The following is a 17,014-nucleotide window of genomic DNA, read 5'->3' as shown; positions in this document are numbered from 1 at the left end:
TCCAATCCTTCCAATCAATTTGTCTTCGTCTCCTCACAAACGCACCCTAGTACGTCAGCAACCTCACACTCCACTCTGACCTTAAAATCCCTTACATAAGCACCCTAGCCTCCCTCTAATATAAATTATTTCACAATAACACAGTTAACCACCCTAATCCACTCATTTCCAATCTCTTATCCGTCACTCTCCCCGATAACCCTCCACGTCTTCTAAAGCGAAATTGGCCCAGGGACCTCCTCAACCTATAAATAATTTTAAAAAAAAAAAAGTCTAAAATTGAAGTAGTGTTGTTTGGACACTCCCTTCCATCAAGCCGTCCAGTTTTGTATATAAATCATCATTATTACTTATTGTATAGTTAATAGAGATTGTATATATTTTCTTAAATAAAAAAAAAAAAAATTACCTACATTAACATAATAGTAAAACTATAATAATTTCGGCTTATAAGAATTAAAAAAGAACCTACAACGATTTACAAGATTTATTAATATTATATCATACACAATTGGGCAAGTAGGTTTCGAGTATACTTTGTTGTTCAGTAATAATTACTGAGTTATGGATGTGTTAAATTTTAATTCAATGATAAATCATTGAATACTAAAATCGATTCTGAGCGAAGAAGGTCAGTTAGCCTATATGGTAAATTATATATTATGATACTGAATGTGAATTATATATTATTGTAAACTATAGGCATTTATTTTACAAAATAATAATGTAAACTAAAAAAAAAAATTAAAACTTCAAGTGTCTATAAAAAGCTTAAGTCTTGTCTAAATATTTTGAAAATATCATTGAGTAATATATTTTCAATAATAATTTACATTATAGTAAAATGTTTCATGTTTATATAATTAATTTTTTTTTTGAATTTAAAACAAAATAATTAAAAACTTTATATATTTTTACGAGAGAATATCCAATTTCGTCTACATTTTAACTTCAGATATCCATAACAAATTGTGCAATCAAGTTCAACTTTTCTTATAATTTTATTAGGAAAATTAATTATCAACAATGCATAACATGTATAAGGGCATAAGGCTTAGGTATGAATCTATGCATGAATATTAATATTTTATGATATTTTAACTACTTAGCTAATAGTTAGTAAATTTTCGTAGACATTTTGAATTTGAATGTTCTTAAAAAAAATTTTGAATATTTATGAGAAATATTGTATTCAATTTCGAAGATCTTGTACCTTTTATCAAATAAACATTAATACATTTATACATAAATCGATAAAAAATACTAAAAAAAGTTTAAAATAGTCCAATATCTATGAATACCATGAAAATAGCAAACGTATTATTTTTTAAATTATTTAATGTCTAGTAAATACTTACCTATATTTAACTACTTATAATACTTATTTTGTTAAGATTTTAAGTGTTCAATTATTTATTTTTTACAACAAGAAACCATACCATAATTTTTCGATGGCTATATAGTTACCTACCTCGTTTGTACTTAATTTTGTTTTCCCCGATAATTTTAAATGTATACTGGGAATTTTAAATCTTGACCTCACAAAAGTACCAACAAGATCAAAGTATGCTCTATCACAAACTACTATCAATTTTTAAGATAGAAGCATTTTAAAATTTTTTCTACTTCAAAACATACACATATACGAAAAACAAACACAAATCGTTGTGAAATCTATAGATTTATTGCTGCGCTCGGAATCTAAAATATTTTTATAATATTTAAGTCCCTACAAAGACCAAACAAAACAGGCTTAGGCTTGTGTGAGAATAAAATACATTTTTTTTTTTCACTTGTATCACAATATTGCCTATATATCTACAGTGTGCACAAAGTATATTCCTACGGTTCCCAGAGGACAAACGTGAAAATACAGAGCGTAAATCATTTTAAGACCCAAACATGCATTTCACTCATCCGAAATTCTGCGAATATAGTGTTATGATTAATCAGTGAGATTATAAAGAGTTTTTATTGTACTCAACGAGTGATGGGATCAACAGCTAGGACAAACGTTTGCTTCCGGTTGCTTTCCATCACCTATATGGTCATATATTATATATATGATATATGGTGTCGTCTTGTCACACTTTTCCAACGAATGTATGTCCATTAATAAAGCTTAACTATATGTTTTTATCAGGCATAATAATATGTCGTCAATTTCGAGCTGTCGTGCTGACGAAACATTTAGTTTTTGATTTGCAAATTTGTCAAATTATAATTGGATTTTTCAAATAGTATTGTCAAATTGTCAATAGTAGTTTATTATTTATTTATTTGAACTACCTACCTAATAATACTTCTGGCAGTGGTTATTTCCATTAAAAAAAAAAAAAAGCGCCATAATATTTTTTGTTCGGAGGAAATTCGGTTACTAATTCAATGAAATACGGTGTTTAAATGTAACTTATTTATAACGTGTAGGTACATCATAATTATAACATAGCAAATTATACTATATTAAATCCGAAGTACCTATTCACTTTGATAGTTTCTTCCCTCAAGACACTCAAGCCATTACACACAATTTAAAAAAAAACCATACATTATGCTTATTGTACTTTGTTTTAGTATAGATTGTATAATTTTCTAAATAAAACAAAAAAAAAATATTATTTTAATAATTAAGCTACGATAACAAAAGGACAAAAAAAAAGTTTAAATATATTATATATTATAACCTTTGGAATGACACTGGATAATTTTATAGACAATTCATAATAACTATTTTAAAAAACGTAATAAGCAGGAGGATATTAAAATTTTTTTAATTTTGTTTATACAAGTTTATCGCAGACATTTATTTTAACCGATTTACACAGCCGAATATTGAACAATTATTTAGAATTATTGATGTTTCTAAATCGAAAAACACAATATTCTTTATAGTTTGTATAAAATATTCATACACAATAATTTACGATAGCCAAACACGATAATACTTTGTTATAAAATATCCGATGGTTGTATTATTCGTTGTTATACGGCAGTGTAACTATGATAATATTGTTTATTTATTATGGTACCATAACCGTGGGTAAACAAACAATAAACCACAACATATGCTAATTAATATTTAATTTTACGCTCAACTATGTTAAATATTATAGGAATATAATAAATAATTTATGTATATATTATAGGTTATAGATAACCTATAATATATACATTTTAAAAAACAGCTGAAGATATCGATTATGCCTAGTTTTGGTACGGTGTTCTTTGAGTGTAAAAAATTAATATTTTCGTTTACTATAAACAACAACATTACGTCTTAAATATATAATTATTGTTTTATTGCATTGACCCATATCATTTACTCTAACCTTATTATAGAGTATTGAAAAATGCAATGAATGTAAATTTATTGTAATTTATAAATTCAATGTTACTAATAATACCCCAGGTACAATACATATTATAAACATTAAACATACATATTTTTGATAAACACTACACATAAATGCGGCTATTTAAATGTTCAAATGGGTTCACGTTAGAAGCATAACGTCCCAATATGTATTGCTAGGTATACATTTTTTTTCTCATGGTTTTATTTTGTATCAGGTGTATGAAAATATTACACGATTGATGGTATGGGAAAATCGACAAGAAATGCATTTGCGAATGGTATAGAACGCCATTATTAATGTAGAACTGCTATTTTGGCTATTAAAGTTTTAAACGAAAGGTAAACGCGCACACGTATGTTATGCACATGAAAGTATTTGCAATCACACACTAAAAGGTCATATTATGCAGAGCGTTCATAAATTACGTGACGCACGTAGAGCAAAGGATAATATGGTATTAAATAAAACATGATGGAACAACGTGACGACGGTGAATAGTCATATTAAAGGATTGGTAGAAAAAAATTTAAACCAAGGTTCCAATAATTAAAATTCAAAGTGTTCGAGGTAGGTATTATAATATAATTTATTAAACGTTTTAATTATTTTTTTTATACATAGTATATTTTGTCAATATTAATCGATACTACAAATTTAATATTATCGCGTGATTATACTCTGAAACGAGAAAATTAATACAGTAAGTTCGTTTGAATTAAATTTATTATTCAATATATTCGGGGTTTTTTTTGTGCCAGAAACGATATTAAAATATAAATTGTTTCTTCCGTTTATTATTTTTCGATTTTTTTTTCATCTTGTTTTTCACTCTGGGCTAGCAAAAGTGTTGTATGCCAATTTCGATTTAGTATTTTTATCCCCCGAGGCGTCGAAAACTTTAAGGGCAGTCTAGAGGCAATGACCGTAGTTACGTCATATTTGAAGACTCTAAAGTCCTTAAAAGTATAAACGAGAACGTAATAGAACGTTCAAGAATTTCCCCGAAGAGCACGACGTTTGCGGCTGTTTGGTTAAATCAAACTTCCGGCAAAATAAATGCACATTCATAATAGATATATTGGTATACATTACCAAGTGAATCTGCTTACAAACTTTGAATGGTATTTAACACGTGCACATATTATAGATATTTTATACTTCTTAAAAAGTTTATTTTTTTTTAAAAAAAATCTCTTTTTAGACATAATTTTCAAATAAAATTATTAATTAATGTCAACTGGTTTCTTTATCCATATCATATGTAATACTGTTATTATTTGTGTACATACTGTTGTGAATTATCCAACTATATTTTAATACATTTTCGATGATCTTATAAATTAAATGTTTTTATTCCGACATTATTAGCTAAACATGTGGAACACAAGATTTTAATTCACATTAATAATATTTTAAAATAACTAGGTACTGATGCATGGACGGAATTCAAAATTTGTTCATTTTTTCTTGTATCTATCTACAATTAAAATGGTAACAGTTACGGGCGTTAATTTATTTTGTGTCAAGAGATTTAAGTTACATATCGTTACATAACTGTTTAAAAATAGGATGGTGTAAATGTATATCATTTTTAATTCATAAAATTTAGATATTTATATGAATATAAACATACATTTAAAAATGAGAATTTACCAATAGGACTTTTTAAAAATGTATGTAATTTTCAATTTAAGTAGATCAGTATTAAAATATAGGACGTAATACAAAGTTAATTCATAAATATTTCTTAGGTATACGCGCATTTCGTTATAGAAATTTTTTCAAAATGTTAAACAAGGATCAACGTAAGTATGTAGGTCATTCTGTAACCAAAAAATATAAAAACACAGGTTTTTTTTATAGTTATTATAATATGTAATATGTTCCAATTTGAACAAAATTTCATATTAGGTAACCAAGAATAATAATTTTAGTTATTTTGTTGTAATTTAAAAATATTATTTGTGGGGACTTGAAATTTCTCAAGTATAATATTATTATTATATACAAATAATGAAATAATATGATAACACGCAAATAATATTAATTCAACTTACTGGCTACCATATTAATAATAACAATAGTATTAAATATAGTTTTAATTATTAAAATATAATAGGCTAACAAACCGTCTTCATTCAGAAACGTTTTTCGTATACAATGATAGTATATCATTCAATTCAAATTTAACACCATCCATTATAGTGACCTACTTGTAACAACAAAGTGAAATCCACTCACCCGCTTTTTTATTTAATTTCATACGTGAAATATACTTTATATTAACTATAATATGTCAAAATAGTTATATTATATAATGAATGATAAAAATATATAAATATAAAATAAGACAACGACATCCAAAGTTTAATCCAAAGTCTACTGATTTAGCATTCAGGGATTTTGACGAAGGTATATTATAATACCTACCTATAGTTCCTACTATCTACCTGTAGGTTAATTGATGCATTTTCTCTGACCCTAAAGTCAGATATAGAGATAATTTACTATGACAAATATGTACTGCAATATATCATGACATTTGAAGTAGATTTGACGTTTTTGAAAGTCAACAAAATTTTTAATATTATTTAGGTACCTATGAACAAAAATCAATTTTGTCAATGTCGGTCAGATAGCTTTAAATATAGTCATGGCTAATTTTGTATTCACGTCGGTGACAGACATAGTATCTTCATTAAAAAGTATTAGGCGACATTTGTATTCATAAAAATTATACAGCGTAAAATAGAAACAGGAAATTTAAAAAATCTCATGTTTATAATATTTCATTTCGTTATAATAGCCTAATCTAAAATATGTTGTTTTAGTTAATTATTTAAAGTGTACATTATTTTAAGTTGATTATAAATAGTAGCGCTTCTATTTTTTATTTTTTGCATGCCATTAGATATTTATTAATAAATAACTATATGTACCCAATGTTTTAATAATAATTTTGTGTCCGTTAATAAAATATTTTATATAGTAAATGAGTTATGTTATAAACATTTAATAATTAAAAAATTAAAATTCAATCCTTACCGATGAGAAGTATGGATTTTGATGACAGTTAATTAAAACTAATATAGAGCATTTTTCTCTTTGGACGTTCTTCGTATAAAAATATTCTGGGAAATATACATTAAAATAATTTATCAAAGTATAAATAATTTGTGTTAATAAAATGTTAATGATAATAATCATCCTTAATTAATTGTGATAAAAAAAAAAACACATTAGTTTCGACTAATGATTGATAAATAAATAATTTGAATCAATTCACGAATAATAAAATATACTTATTACAGTCTCTTAAATTGTGTATCATTAAGATGATAGAATAAAATAATATCAGATATTTACAAAAAATTAAATATAGAATCCATTTCATTGAAAAATGTCTCAATATATTATTAAGACTGTTCCTAGTTTTTCTAATAAAACTTGTAATAAAAAGAAACCTAACAATAATATAGAATAAATTATTTTACACAACAATAAATTAACATTTCATTATTTAAATTTTTTAACTTGAGGATATTACAAATAACGACAATTTAACACAATTTAGATTGAAATAACATTTTAAATCATACAATCTGAGTACTCACTATTTTTCTTATAATGATGTCAATTATAATATATTATGTTTATTGCAAAAAAAAAAAATAAAACCCATTCAGTTATTCATACATATTTGAAATTGTAAGTTAAAATTATTTTTTAATAATATTGAAACTCGTATTTAACATGTTATATAAAAATAATTTGAACTCCAAAGTTTCTCAAATCTTATAAAATATAGTTTCAAAATAATTTAAATATACATGATAAGTACTTAAAGTTAAAACCATTTTAACCTTATTCTTAATGTCAATAATTGAGTTTTGATAGTGTTTACTTTTTTTTATGACGTATAGTTAAAAAATAACGACAACATTATTTTCATGATATATATCCAACTTAAGAACATAATTAATATAAATGTGTAAAGTTTTTCTTCAAAATATAATTTAATAAACTTCCAAAATTTGAAATACATAGTATTACCTTTAGTATTACTTCACAATTTTAAATTCAATTTTTCATTTGATTAAAAATCTTTCATTTTTAATTCAAATGTAAATTTAAGTACACTATTTTTTTTTTTATAATTAGTTATTTATTAAGCATTATCATTACTGAAAAAAAATAATTTATCAATAAAAATCTTCTCATTTTGAGAACATTAAACTAATATGGGCTCAATATCAATCCAAATGGTTTATTTAGTTTGGCTTTACTCTGATTTTTAGGGTTCCGTACGGTAAAACGCAGTACCCTATTACTAAGGCTCCTCTGTTCGTTCGTCCGTCCGTCTGTCGCTAGGCTATATCTCATGGACCATGAAAGTTAGAAAGTTAAAATTTTCACAGATAATGTATTTCTGTTGCCACTAAATCAACAAATACTAATAATTGTAGGGTATATAATATAATAGCAGTGTTGCCATAATGCCATCATGATTATAGATGATGGTACGGAACACTTAGTGCGCGAGTCAGACTCGCACTTGGACGATTTTTTTTTATATACTATATGTACAAACATTGTAGTTACATTTTATAAACTAATGTTGACCTAAAACGTCGATAATAGTCAGATAATATAAAGAGAATCCACTGTCAAAAACTAAAAAAAATTGAACGGATTAATGTCACCTTTTTAAATATGATGTTATAAGCGTAAATTAGGGAATGAAAAAGAATTGAAATTAAAAAAATAAAAACATAAAGCATAGAATTGTAGAGTAACTGACTAATCCAAATAAAACAAATTAAAAGTACAATAATTAAAATTGTTTAAGCTTTGAAAATAAAGTTTATAAAAATAATTTCTAACTTAAAACTTGATTAAATTAATTATTTATAAATATAAAAGGTATTTTAATGCGTTAACTCAAGTAGGTCATTAGTTCTGATATCATAGATGCCAGATGATTAAGCTAATTATATAATTATTGTTTTTAAAAAGAATTAAAATTAGTTAATTTAAAAGTATTAATTTAACGTCATATAAAAATATTGCAACTGAATCTTTGAGGGAAAAACGAGAAAAAGATATAATGAAAAATGCATATTATTTTCTATACATGGTATTTAATTATTGACAGATTTAATCAGCCCGTATTTTGTTCTGTTATTTGTGAACACAATTTTTTGAAACATTTTACTCAAAATTCATCTCCTAAAAGCCTTTAATCTCTCAACATTATTTTTGTGTTTGGTTTACTACAGTATTGCGTATAAGGCCAGCGATAGCTTTAAAAACACCTAAAAAAGGCACAAAAATTGAATCGTTTACTCATCTTTTGTTAAAAGGTGGTTTAGAGCATAGAAATGTTAGAATTTTTTCTATGTTGCCCTATTAATGAATACGAAACTTAATGCAAACTAGGAAATATATAATATAATTTAATTTTTAGACAATACGATTTAATAAAAACGTCTCTGCAGGGAGGGAGTACTATAAATTAAGCTTAACTACCTACTGGCTATATGATGATAGTTTGAAAAAAAAAATAGAGAAAGAGAGAGTGAATAACATGTTTTAAAAAAAAAATAATTTCAACTTTAAAATTATTAAAATTAAATGTTTTGATTAATCGAATTCAAATGAATTTGTTCATACACGTAAGCCAACAAAGAAAACAATGTAAAATATGTTTTATTGGGCATTTATCAATAACATAATTTATTGATTATTTAGATAATGAAAAATCATTTTGAAATAAATTCAAAATCACTAAATTAAATTCAAACACCATTAAGAACTGAAGATTTAATTAGACGGTAAAATTACGTCATCGCCTTCCTATAGGTGATTTATATGGTCAATGTCGTAAATTTGGGAACTTATCTAATACATCGTAAACGTTATTGTAATCCCATTTATAAAATTAACGACAATAATATATTCTTGCCTGTCAGGTTGACGGCTTATAGACTGCACACGCACTGGGAAAAGGACTAAACGATCACACCGACCAGAAATTTTGTCAAATGGCATTCCCTTCCAGAGGTGATTTTGTTAGAGGAAAGAAAATCGTTTTTGGCCTTTTTGGTAGCTCAGAACAAAGCTTCACGTATTATTATTGGGTCACACGGTTATAATATTGACGTTATGAATACGAACCGCTTTCCTGATGACACACAACACGGATCTTTAGTTTAGGCCACGTAGACATAAGTATTAGAAATAACAATGTGTATGAAAATTGACAATCGGGTCATTATACTTTAGATTAATCTTAACATAGTAAGTTTCAGAAATCGACTACCTAACTATATGTCATAATATTGTGATAGGTATAAAAAAAAACATTTTAAAATCGAACATAAAATTTAAGGAAAAAACATACCTACCTAAAAATATGCGTGTGGGTAGCATATCAATACAATACAAATTTGAATAGTCACATTGAACTATTTACGTTTAATAGAGCGAAAAATATTTCTCTTTTTCTTTCAAACATTAACAATAAACTACATGTTGTCACAATAATAATATATAATTGTATGCTGATGAGTCATGATTTATTAAATAAAGTATAACAGCAACATTTTTGGGCTAAGTTTAAACCTATTCAAGTTTATATCTTAGACATACAAAATATAATGTAGGTATATTACTATATCATATTTTGTAAAAATTCAACACTAAATTATAATAGAAGTGCGATGAATATTATAATCCTATTTCACTAAAATAATGTAATATTCTATACAAAACAGATTTTTAATTTGAAATTTGAAATTTGAAAATATTCACACCATTACTATTAAAACATCATATTATTAATATCATAATGTAGACTGTTAGTTAGTATATATTATCATAGAATATTTTCTACTTGACTATATGTATAATAGTGTCAGGAGATTACAAATATAATTATGATAATTATGTCAATAATCTATCAGAGTTTATTTATAATGGGAGAATTACGTGTTTAATATAAATTTCATAATTATTGCACCGGTAAATACTAAATACCTACAGCTTTAGTATAAACGATTGTGATAACCATAGTAATCAGCTAGTGGTAGAACGCCTAGGGATAATGAGGTTTTGCATTAATGGTAAAATATAATAATATATAGCCCACCAGCTACTTATTTCTCTTTAGCGAATTTAAATTTAAATTATTTTCCTTACATCCGAAATACGAGATTTTGGTTAATATTATTTTCATAGCTCTGAGATTTTTGAATGTTAATGAATATTATGAACTTATGATTTTACATAATGATGTGTTTGGTTTTTTTATGTATTTTGAATTTAATACGAACGACGAGTATTCAATTTATAAATTGTTTGCTACCGGTGAAACCGCACATAACTTATAATTACATTAAAGCCAATACGAGTTTTCTTTGAAGCGCTTAAATTAGAAGGAGTGAACTAAATTCCACACTGTATAATTATATTAAAACATTCAGTGCGTTTTAACGGTAAATTGTTTTTTAATTATTAAACCGACTACCGTATATTTCTATTGATATACTATTTTTATTTTTCGAATACACCGAATGTGTTTTTCCTTTATTATTACACTGCCTGTGCGGTGACATTTCATTGTTATTTGGTATTTTTCTTCGTTGTAGTTTATTTAAATGATTAAATCACCTCAACAGTTCGTAATAATTCCTTTGGGCGTTTACGGTTTTTGACATACTATAGTGTCATAGACGTATTGTTGTGTATGTATGTAATAAAAATTTAAACTTGAAAGTAATAAATAAGCTCGAAATAGAAAAAAAAAGAACAAAGGTGTTATAAAAACACAGTTTTGTTCATCTTTTGGGTTGTGAACGAATGCTGAAAACTGAATAAAAGCACGATAGGTACGCTGACAGTCTAGTAACCTGTATGATAATATCTGTGCGTGACAAATGATAATATATAAAATATATTGATTGCAATTGATATAATTACAATAATGGAGTATATAATATCAATATCGTCCAAATTTGTTCGAAATCGTACATTTTACGATATCAAAATTCTATTGAAAAATATTTTTTATTTATTTTTTTATTTTTTTTATAATAAAGCACCCATTATTTCAAAAAGTATTAATGATTTTGTAAATATTTTTTACATAGTTTCAAGTTGTTAAAAAACTTTTTAAATATTTTTTTTCCTTATAATTTTTAAGTTTTTTACTTTTTTGAATGACAACAATTTTAATTTCATGTTCCAAAGCAGAATGTTTTTCTAAGAATTTTCCGAGGAATTTTCATTCATAAAAATCGAATTTAGGACGAGTTGTTTATGAGTTTGGTATAAGTATATTTTAAAGCTTAGTCAAGTGGACTAGTGGACAAATATTTTGCGGAGTAATCCCCTATCACTCCACTCCACTCCACTCCACCGATCTAAACTTTAAATAGTTATAACTCGATTTTTATAGATCAAAATACTTTAAAAAATACTCTGCTTTGGATATGAAATTAAAACTCTGTTGTCATTCAAAAAAGTAAAATAGTAAAACAATATAAGGATAAAATATATGATTTTTTAATAAAAACGTTTTTTTTAACAACTTGTTTTTATGTAAAACAATGTTTTCTAAAACATTAATACTTTTTAAAATAATGAGTGTTTCAGGTACAGAAAATGAATGTTTTTCGATTTAGTTTAAAATATAATAATATCTTGGTCATAGTATCATGATTTTTTTCCCTGCAGTGTTCTCTGAATTCACTTTAAATACTTAGCTGAAATTAAATTTGTTTAAATCCACGAAAGATGACATATCGGTGAAGTTGATCTTGGTGACGTACATTAAAAATAAACATAAAAAAGCAACGCCGACCTCAAATAATGGTGATCTAGGTTAATCTAACTGAAACAAATGGTGTTTGGGCCGGGAACGTACAATAATAGTCCGTGACGCCCGGTCACCTAAATACTTCGCGCGCTGTACTCACACAGTCACACACCGACCGACCTGTATAGGTGTGTATGTGTGTTAGCAATTCGATAGAAGTGGACGGGTTCGCCGAGCAAGACTATCGAACGCTAGTGTGTGGTGAGTGTGTGTGTGTGTGTGTGTGTGTGTGTGTGTGTGTGTGTGTGTGTGTGTGTGTGTGTGTGTGTGTGTGTGTGTGTGTGTATTTGTGTGTGTGTGTACTTATAATTAATAACATAATGGTAACACAATAATATGTTGCTGTATAATCCACGATATCAATAATAATACAAATAAATAAAAATCACAGCAACACAATAATATAGTTTAGAAATATAATATAACTTAATGTGTGGTCCTTATGATCAAAATAAAATATAATAATAAAATAACTCACAATTTGTGGAGCGCAGTCTGGCCAGCTTGTCCTAGCTATATAATAAAAAAAGGGTTCACACACACACAAAATAGAAAAATAAAACAATAATAATAATACGCGACACAAACTATGTCGGAACAATAATAAAGGCGGCGATTAGCGCCGAAAACAATAAGACAATAATACGCCCGCGACGATCAGCGCACGCGGCTAATAAAACAATAATAGGTAATTTACGTAAAGCGCACAGTGCACAGACTAAAAAATATGATATAATTTACATGGCGATTAGCGCAAACATAAAACAATATAAATACTTGGCAATTCGTCCCAACAAATAAAAACTATAAATTGTTTCAATAACGGAGATTTTCGCACGTAAAAATGCGTGTTTCGATTACACTCCGAGAAACAGGACTGAAGATTCCGGCGGCCGTGCTAACTCTTGACGTTGACGGCCGACCGCGCATTATCTACATATTATATAATTCACAACTGACACAATTATAACACAAATAAACAATAATAATACATTTTACAAATAAAAACAAATAATATGTGGTGTGCGTGTGTGTGCGTGTGCCGTCGGTCGGCGGCGAGATATGATAATGAGCGCCTGGACTCTAGGCGGCGACAAATGGTAGACACAAAACACGAAAAACACGAAAAACATTATCACGTAAATTAATCTAAAGCAGTTATCAGTTATTGTATAGTAGAAAAGTTTTTATCACGGCATCAAAAATGTGTCATCGTGTCATAGTAAATAAAATAACTTAACACCCGGTTGCGCGTACTGCTTGATCGTAATAATAATAATAATAATGAGGCGTTGTACAATATTTTAAATTTGAATTTTATTCAGTCTTGTTGACTCACGAACTGTGCAACGTTTAATAATATTATACTCGTTGGGATTAGTACGTCGTGCATGGAGATACCTACGTTACGTGTTCCATACGTCGTATGTGGCGTCATGTCAATTAAATGTGAATAGATAGGTACACGTGTTTTCCAATGCTCCGTATCACGCGTATGATCCGCATAAAATCGTAATTAGGTTATGTTCATCTCACTATCGCTGTATACCGTAATTTTATTACAACTGCCGTCATCATCATCGTGTCTGGCGTATCGCAATCGTGGGCGGACACAATAATAGTCACGATGCACGATCGTCAATCGTCTCGTCCGCCGTTAGACATATTGTTATTTTTATACAATGTTTCTACCTTCCTATAAAATTGCGTCTTACCGTGTCAATGTCTTACCTATAGTAATCCTGCACACAATTCACTAATGCTCACCCCCCCCCCCCCTCCAGAAAATCCACGCACAAACGCCACCACAGAGCGTTCGTTTTAGATTAAGCTCCGTGATAACAATATGTACTATCATTTTCAACCGAGTTATCTGCACCTACCTACCCCGTCGGGCAAGATGTCGTCGTTCGAGGCCATAACCACGCACTGTTCCGGGATAATTTTGACGATTCTACCGATTTTTATGAAGTTGACCGATTTACGACGTGTCACGTAAACAAACAAACAAACAAAAACAAATACCCTCAAAGAAATATTCCGGAGGGTTGAGTTATAATGGACGGCGATCGAAACAATGATATTATCTAAGAAACGTGGTCTCAAAACTATCTGAATCGATCATCACCGGAGTCGGTTTCGGTTATCGGGACGTTTAAATCAGATGTCGAAAATCCAAATCCCAAATATCTTAACGGAGTCGAGTAGCGTTTCGAATTGCATTTGATCCTTATTGCTCAGAACAATGGGTGAAAACATTTAAGGAGAAGGGGCATTGAAGAAAAAGTAATAAAATCCTTAACTCGAGTGACTTGTGAAGTTAAAAAAAATAAAATTAAGATTCATATCTGATTCTGTTTGGTAAAAATATACACATTTCAAAAAACTCGTTATACATGTTAAAAACTTAAGTTAAACCGTGAAAACCCGATAAAAATATATTTTTATTTATTTTTACATTATTCGTGTCCTAAAATAGTAGCTATATTAGCTAGTCAAGAAGACTTTAAGATTAAGTTTAACTAGGTTATAATTTCTTGATTTGTACTGCCACTGTCATAACATGCAGACGTCTATATTTTTACACTGATTATCGTGGGCTTATGAAATTTTTTTTATTCAATTTTTAAACCACACGAGATAGGTGTGATAGTAAATGGTATGGTAGGTGTAGGTATAGTGTATTTTACGTAGCTTACGATTATACTATTATAATTAGGCTCCATACATTTTTTCAAACAACTTAAATTAGTTTTATTATTATATTTTGGAATATTCGTCACGTCGTAAATTTTGGATAAATCAAATTGAGTGACCAAACTAGGTAGGCACCCAATTAAAGTACCTGTTAATTGGCAGCTATTATCAAAGTGTAATTTACAAATATCGAAATTATTGTTCAATGTGTATATAATGAACATTATACTGACACATAATACGTTTAAATTTAGGTTTTTCTTGTGATATTATCTAAAAAATAAAACAATTATTACCTATACGTAATACACCTTAGTACCTACTTAATTTATTTTGTGAAAATAACAACAGTTATATACTGGGAGTATATGGAATAAATTACGGTCTAACTTACTGTACGCGTTGTGCAGAAAGCCGAAAGGCAAACCTTTTTGGAGTGAATATAATAAAACATTAAAAAGACGAATTGTTCGGAAGGCGTGAAAAGTTCTCAAAGTTTCGTCATCGTTTTATACTTTAATACCTCGTCTTCTCTTCACCGTGCTTGTGTTAAACTTTTACTATTTTTCGGTTCGTTGGTACAAAAAGGTAACAAAATAATTTGATAAGATATGCACAGTTATAAAAATAAACGTCCTGTTAGTTTCCCATCCTCAAAAATATAATACATTTCTCTCTTTTGGTATTAAAAAATAATACAATTTTAAGACATTGGATTTTTTTAGTAATGGTAAACTTAAATTAAAAACTAACAAGTTCTTATATCATTATTAGTTAATATTGTTAGGATGGCATAATCTAATAACTATTGTTAATCAGTACATATAGATCATAATTGGATTTTATCTTTTTTGTACTTTAGTCAAAGTATTATAAATGAATAAATAATTAATCTAATTTCAGACATATTTTCCGGTTACAGGAATAGGTATATAAGGAGGGCACGAAAGGGAAATGGCAAGTTGCATTGGTGTTGTCGAATGTTATAGAAAATGAAATACAATTTCCCCTGACTACACACATGGAAAACGTAATTATTTAAATCAATAAATATGAAATTCTACTCAAAAATGAAATCATATTACTCGAGCAGTCGAGTGACGTTCAAGTGTGAATGTTGAGAAGTTTTGAACAACAACAAAAAATAAATATGGAATGTACATTATTTACAAATTACAGAAATATTATAACATTATACATTTCAAATAGTGTATTTAATAATATACATTTTCGTATAATATGAGATTATTCAATATTTGAGGAATTTCCTCAGATATTTCATAATTTTAAAATTAAATACAAACTTAGTATGAATGTTCGATACAAAACTTATAAAAAAACCTGTATGTATTGTAGCGTGTTTGTATGGTAGTGTGATACAAAATAAAATATATAATAAAATTGATATTCCTTACAGACATCATTAGAAGCTCATAAATATTACTCATCACACTGCAGATGACTTCATTCATACAACCGTTAAACATTGATATTTTCTGCTCATCGTGCTAATCAAGGACTGTAAATCTTTTGACAACATTAATTATTCCAACTCCAATTATTCGGTTCGTAGGTACCTTGCGTCACACCTACATTTGGTACTTACGTAGGTATATTTACTATAGACATGTCGATATATGTAAGTGTAATCACGGGGGCCTTTAGAACTCCAGCTGTTAATCATATCATATTATTATGTTGTCGTAGTTGTTGGCTAATAATAATTAATAAAACATCGTAAAACATAGAGCACACGAGGTTCTTCAAGCTGCACATATTTCTCATAATGTCTACAACGTAAAATTATTTAATACAGCATTGTGTAGACCTGAGGGAAAACATATTCAACAAAATACACTGACGCTACAAACAACGATTAATGATATTTATGGAGAATCACCATCCTATAACAACATTATAAGAACAGTTAATTGTACGTATGAATAATCGGTCCTAATTATGAACGGTTGAGGCTTGCAATGTTGATTTACTTTTAAGCTCTAAGATATAACAAATATTATTTGAATTAAATTAGTCGTGGGGTCAAATCCAAAATGTTCTATTTCAAAATACCTAATTGTTC

At 27.8% G+C, this 17,014-nt stretch overlaps 1 protein-coding gene across 2 annotated transcripts in view; it reads left to right on the top strand.

The window, feature by feature from the left end:
* Nucleotides 1–17,014, top strand: part of LOC100167286 (SCY1-like protein 2) — a 181,351-nt gene that overhangs the window by 17,554 nt on the left and 146,783 nt on the right. Inside the window, exon 2 of one of the 2 annotated variants that reach the window (XM_029488420.1) lies at nucleotides 15,854–15,961. The exons of the other annotated variant lie outside the window; for it this stretch is intronic. The gene's annotated coding sequence lies outside the window, so the exon portion shown is untranslated. The remainder of the gene's footprint in view (nucleotides 1–15,853; nucleotides 15,962–17,014) is intronic. 2 annotated transcript variants of the gene reach the window in all.

This window comes from Acyrthosiphon pisum, chromosome A1, assembly GCF_005508785.2.
Source record: "Acyrthosiphon pisum isolate AL4f chromosome A1, pea_aphid_22Mar2018_4r6ur, whole genome shotgun sequence".
NCBI classification, from domain to species: domain Eukaryota; kingdom Metazoa; phylum Arthropoda; class Insecta; order Hemiptera; family Aphididae; genus Acyrthosiphon; species Acyrthosiphon pisum.
The sequence above is the reverse complement of the archived record's forward strand: the minus strand, read 5'-3'. Positions and strand labels throughout refer to the sequence as shown.